General features: G+C 37.4%; 1 long non-coding RNA gene across 1 annotated transcript; it reads right to left on the bottom strand.

The window, feature by feature from the left end:
- Positions 1-419: 419 nt before the first annotated feature.
- LOC113076282 (uncharacterized) lies at positions 420-5,648 on the bottom strand. The gene is made up of 3 exons (XR_003281153.1): positions 4,838-5,648; positions 2,642-2,841; positions 420-1,547 (listed from the first exon to the last, which is right to left on the bottom strand). It is a non-coding gene; the product is annotated as an uncharacterized LOC113076282 (long non-coding RNA).
- Between the last annotated feature and the right edge of the window lie 996 nt (positions 5,649-6,644).

Genomic DNA, 6,644 nt, shown 5'->3' with positions numbered 1-6,644 from the left:
ATATATATATATATATATATATTGTAAAATATATAATTGAAATAATTTAAGTAAATATTTTTTATATAAAATGCAAGCATATAAATAAATCAATTATTTTGTATTCAGTACAGTAGTACAATAGTTTACAGTGATGCTCTTACAATAGAAGTCTACGTGGCAAAGCATTGCAGTTTCAAAGGTATAGCAAGACGACTGACACTATAACATCAAAACAATTAAAACAAATTGATTTAAAAAATAATATATTTGTATATATTTTCAATTGATTTTGTGGTAAATAGCGATATGTTTTTATGAGATTGTATATATAGTGTTTGTGTTTATATATATATATATATATATATATAGAGAGAGAGAGAGAGAGAGAGAGAGAGAGAAGAGAGAGAGAGAGAGAGAGAGAGTGAGAGAGTATTCTCATTTAATATGTGACAAATCATTATCAAAACTGGCAGAAAGCTTGTCACCCACATTTCTTAGCTAATAATTATTATGTATAAATATTATGTCACTTCCGTAAGTGAAGCTCATAATCAAGACAATCACAGGACTAAAAGCTTTTCCTGTACAGTACGCCGCCTATGAAGGAGGCAATTCTCAAATGATGGATCTGCATCTTGAATCATTTTCTTCATAGTCAGTTTTCCCGGCCTTTGAATCCGGCACACAGCAGATATACATCACCGCTTTAAACAGCCATCATATCTGCCAAGATAAATGCTTGCAATCTGAACTGTGAGGTGGGGCTAATGGTTTTCCATCGGCGGGCCATCTTTCCCTCTTTCCCTTTTACACAAACATATACATTAAACCCACAAGGCAGACGCGCGTGCGCTCGCGCAAACATCCACATCCGCCCACACGCGCCGACACGCGCACACATTTTAATGAGTTCATTAGCCCAGTGCATCCTCTGAGCGGGTCATATCTTGATGAATTGTGTGTGGCGCCTTGCTCCAGGGTAGGATTCATCGCTCAAGTGGCATGAGGAGAGACAGAGCAACCAAATCTGGATGGAGCTAAGAAAAATAAAGAGAGGGATGAGGAAAAAAAGGGGCAAGGTGTTTGGACCACCAGAGATTTTCCTCCCACATGAGCGCGGCATCAACAGAGACATTAAGAATCTAATGTGCTATTATTCTCCATTGCGCCCCTAAGCTTTAAACATCTGTCCTGTGGGTGGCTGTGGTAATAGGCATGGGCTTTAGGACCTGTTTCCGAGACTAGACACTGGCCCCCACGAGGGCCCTTGACACGCCGGCGACTTAATCTGCAACTCCTTCCACAAAATTGACATTGTCTAGAGAGTAAAGCAATCACCCAAACCGGTATTACAGAGCATTTATGTTTGAGCTAGGCTTCCAAACAGCAAATCTTGACCTTTTCGAGACACCCCATCTCCAACCTCCATTTTCCTGGCCGAGTATTTCCAAACTTCCTTGAAGAATTATGTTTGTCATTGGACTTGACTCTCCTCGAGGAGGGCTGTGGGTTTAAATTCAGACCCGAGCAATCTGTTTCACCTAATACCGTCGTGGATTTGGGACCTGAGAGAAAGGAACAGAGGATGAAAAGTGGTAAAAGGAAAGGGAAGGGGATATATTTCTAGATCTATGGACAGATTTGGTTTAGCAGAGAGTAATTTAGGTATTTGGGCCTGAGGTCTCCGGCCCCGTGTATTATGACGTGTTCGCTGTCATACAAACAGACTGAAGTCACAAAGGCGGACATCAAACAGAAAATATTGCAGACAGTTATAATAATAATAAAAAAAAAAAAAACATTTCCCATGTCAATATGTTACACCACACCAAATATTAAGACTGTTGTGTTGATTTTTTTTGTAGAACGCAAAAGGGGAACATTTAAAAATCTTCATGAAGGCCATTTTCTGAAAGGGGCCATTTTCAATTCAATTAAAAATGTCATGTGGTGCAACCGGCAAATGAAAACGTGTTTTCCTTACACCCCTAAATGCATGAGTGTACACGTCCTTATAATTATTTCACAAATATTTCCAAGTTTTTTTCTTATAAGGTTTACCTTTACATATTTGCAAAGTCATACCACATGACATTTACATTTAATAAAATGTAAAATTTAATTAATAAAAAATATATAAATGATTACGATATAAATGCAATAAAAAATATATAAATTAGTCATTCATATAACCCATTACATATTTTTGAAGTCGCACCACATGACATTTACATTTAATAATTATTTGTTCAGCAAATCAAAGTCATACAGAGTCATCAATCAAAATGTAATTAATAAAAAAATATATAAATGATTATGCAATTAAGAATATATAAATTAGTTATTCATGTAACCCATTATATATTTGGGGAGTCTCACCACATGACATTTTGTAACTTGATCTGTAAGTTGACTTTTAAAAGACTTTATGACCTTGACACAGTCATGAGGGTCTGCATATTTCATCATGACTTTGATTTGCTGAACAAATTAATAAGCATTGAAGCAGGATTAACATGCTCATCATGGAAAAGGTGTATTCAAGTCATTATGTGCAGGAATTGCGATTTAATGTTTGTTATATATTTATAAAAATGAATAGGTCTGACAAATAAAACGAGTGTCGTGTCATTGACCCATGCAGGTTTTCCCAACTGACCTGTGATAGTTTATTATTAACAGTCTCATGCCGTAATGAGATCCTGTCTGGCTTCATCGTTGAGCTTTGTAGTGTCATTGTCACTTACGTCCCCCTGTGTTTGAATGCTTCATCAGATGCCGTGTGAGCAGACAGAGTGACCACCGGGGATTTGAGGCGGGCCGAGCAGAGCAGACATTCATATTTATAAGTCAGGCAATCTGAGTGATAAAGGGGGAAGGACATTAACGGCATCAAACGATGCAATTTTCACCAAACAGTCTTAAAGGGATAAATGTGCTGCTTTCATTCTCACTTAACCTTTGATCTGCTGTATGTTGCTCAAACACTTACAGTAGCAGCTCAAAGTGGACATTAATTTCCTCTGATTTGTTTCATTTAATGGCCGACTGGCATCATTCTTGAGACTTATGGAAAATGCTGTAAATAGCATTACGTGGATTAAGAACTTGCCAGTGATTTCTGTTATGTGACTCCAATAATGTCATAGATACAATCTGAGAGTCGTGGCCTATATAGTACTGCACTGTTAGAATAGACCTGTATTCTGTAGTGCTAGTTAAGTTTGAAATAGTTTGTATTCTAAACAAGTATGATGGTAGCACTTTATTCTACAGTCCTGTTCCTCATGTACATACTATGTACTTATTATAGTAATTACAATAACTATTTAGTAACTAGGTACTAACCCTAAACCTACCCCAAAACCTAACCCTACCCCATGTAGTTAACTTGTATTACCAGAACTTTCTTAGATAAATACACTGTAAGTACACTATAAGTACATGTAAGTACACCTACTGTAAAATAAAGTGCAACCAGTATGATTTTTGACAAAAATGAATATGAAAAATTAGTTTTTTCTTCTTCAAAAATGTCAGGAAGAAAAAGGCCAGAAAAAGTAGTTTTGTAAAAAAAAAAAAAAAATGTATTTCTTTGAAAATAAAAGTATAATATTTAACAAAAAGGCTCATTAATATATATATTGACCAATATGCAGAAAGACCCTGTCGACTGTCGGAAGGTCAATAAGCTTCCTAAAATAAAAGATAATTTGATGTATTAATGACAGACAAGATAAGTTTTGTGGAATTTCATGCGGTGCAACTTGCCCAATATATGTAATGATTTTCATGAATCAATAATTGATGACAAGGTGTAAGAAAGAAGTTTAAACCAAAATGAATACATTTCTAATAACCTGGCATGTGTGTTTCAAACAAGACTTTTCCTTTTCTTCATCATTGACCCTCTTAGCAATAGTCACCATCCCCTATCATTGTATGGAAAAGAGCCTGGACATTTTTCGAAACTTCTCATTTTGTGCTAGGCTAAATAAAATAGTTTGGATGGACGTGAGAATGAGCAAATGATGACAGAAAGCCCAATTTCACTCTCAATAATGAGCACTGGATAGTTTAAAAGGGACTTTTTTTTCTGAGAAACAAGTGGAGTAAAATTTGCAATAGATAGTTAATTGCCTCAAAACTGGCATCAGAGAATGAAAAATTCATGAAATCGGTGTTGCTATTAACAAAGAGAGGGAGACCGAGAAATCTATAACTATGGTTTCTCACCATTAATTGAATTAAATTCAGTCTGAGGACAGATAAATCTGGCTTAAAGGCACCATATTCCCTCCAGGACCTAATTAAATATACAGTCTTTAAAACACAAAAATAATCATTTGATTCATAGAATATTAATGAGATGATGGAAGGCGTGCACTTCCAGACTGCAACAGTCTCTCCTTCACTCACAATACATACGCAACGCAACACACCACAAACAACTCCTTGTGTGTGTAATCCAAATAAGTGTTGTTTCCTGCTCAGAGAGCATCTGTTAGCGAAGGAAAAAAACAGTTGCAACCCTCTGCTCCTTTTTGTTTTTCACAAAAACAACACATCCTCTTTCCGTTCAGTCGTGGAGAGAAAAAACGAGTCTATCTAAATAGTTAACAGATGGCTAAATCTGGTGTCTTTGAGCAGTGTTTCCCAGCAATTAAAAGTTTCTGCCTGTTATTCTGCTCCCAGAGTGCAGATTGCAAACAACGCAAGAGGTCAAATATCTGGAAGGGAAATGAGGGACTGGAGCAACCGCATGCCGGTCTCATCTGGCGCTGCGCAGGACGAGCATTCACCTGAACGTCCGTAATCACCCAGCACCTATGTGAATAATTAGTACAATAATTACCAGCTTTAAAACAAGGCTGAACGCTGCCCTCTCGCACGACGCCATCAAGGAAAACAGGTGTTGCCGATGCCTGGAAGGGACAGAGATTAAAGATTATTTCACTATCTGGTCTCTCCTTCAGGCTAAAGCGATCTCCCCCACTCTCTCTCTCTGTCGAGCACGGAGAGGGGGCCGAGCGGGGGCTCATTTTCCTCCAGCGTGGCAGTTTTGGGAATGGCGAGTTTGACAGAGAGTGACTATTGTTTAATCTGGGAGAGTGATACGTCCTTGAGATTCCTGGACGCTCGGTGTCCACATAACCTAGAGCCAGGTGGAGGTTGTCTGTTACTAATGAGGAGTTTGCACTGTGGAGAAACAGAAAGAAGTGTTATCAAACAAAATTACATTAAACAGAGAAAAAGTGACGGTGCCATGTTGTTGGGCTGTCGCTGAGGGGTTTGTTGCTTGCTGCAAAAGTTTGCTATGGTGTTGAGTTCCTGCCAGGATCTTTGTAGTTGATAAGGTGTCCTGCGTGTTTAAACATGTTAGTGTGCAGTTGTTATGGCGTTCTGTACAGTTGCTAGGGTATTGCTCTGTAGTTGCTAGGATGTTGTGAGTTGCTGGCTAGGTGTATTTGGTCTTTTGAGTGTTTTAGCATGCAGTTATTAAGATGTAGTAGATAGTAGCTACTGTAGTCATGCTGGGTGGATGGTTTGGTGTTTTGGTGGTTGCCAGGGTGTTTTATCATGTTGCTATGCAGTCCCAGGTTAAAAAAGTCCACTTTCATAATGTAGCTACTTAAAGTGCTCTATTTTTGCGCACTAATTTTATACTAAATATACTAGAAATGATTCTTTAGTACTCCGTCAGATTAACTTAAGATCATGTAAGTGTACTCAACTGTGCTATTTTGGCACAGTACATTTTTAAAATACTATATCTGCATACAAAAAGATTCTAGTATATTACGTACAAAATAATAGTGCACAAAAATAGAACACTTTAAGTACATTATGAAAATATACTTTTTTATTTTATTATTTTATTCTTTTACATGGGGTTGTAAGGATTTTCTTTTAGTTACTGAAATCATGCTGGGTGGTTGCTAGGGTGTTGCTATACAGTTGCTAGGGTGTTGGGAAACATTGACAATGTGTATGTGGTTTATAAGGTGTTCTGAGTGATTTAGTATGTTGCTTTGCAATTATTAAGACGTACTAGATGGTCACTAAAGTCATGTTGGGTGTTGGTATGGTGTTTGGGGTGGTTACTAGGATGTTACCATGCTGTTTCTAAGATATTGTGAGTTGTTGCCAGGGTCTGTGCAGTTGTTAAGGTGTTTTTATTGTTGAATATTGTTGCTATGCAGTTGTCAGAATGTTCTAGGTGGTTGCTAAAATGATTTTAATAAAATAAAAATAATGGCCAGGGTGTTGCTATGTGGTTGCTAGGTTGTTGTGAGTAGTTGGCAGGGAGTATGTGGTTGATAAGGTCTTCTTTGTGTTGCTAGGTGGTTGCAAGTGTGTTTTCAGTTACTTCCATGCTGTCGCTATGTGGTATCTAGAATGTTGTGAGTCATCGGCAAGGCACTGAAATGTAGTTGTTAAGGTGTTCCTATTGTTTAATTATGTTGCTATGCAGTTATTAGGTTGTTTTTGTGGGTGCAAAGGTGCTGTGAATGGTTGCTAAGCGTTTGGAATAATGCAGTGTGTTCAGAATGCTGTTATTCAGTTGTTAGGGTAACATTCTAAATTCTAAGTTATATTTTAATGGTTAGAGTGTATGATAAATACTTGTAAATAAGAGGTTTGTTGAAACCTTTAAAGGG

This window comes from Carassius auratus, unplaced genomic scaffold (genome assembly GCF_003368295.1).
Source record: "Carassius auratus strain Wakin unplaced genomic scaffold, ASM336829v1 scaf_tig00019618, whole genome shotgun sequence".
NCBI classification, from domain to species: Eukaryota; Metazoa; Chordata; class Actinopteri; order Cypriniformes; family Cyprinidae; genus Carassius; species Carassius auratus.
The sequence above is the reverse complement of the archived record's forward strand: the minus strand, read 5'-3'. Positions and strand labels throughout refer to the sequence as shown.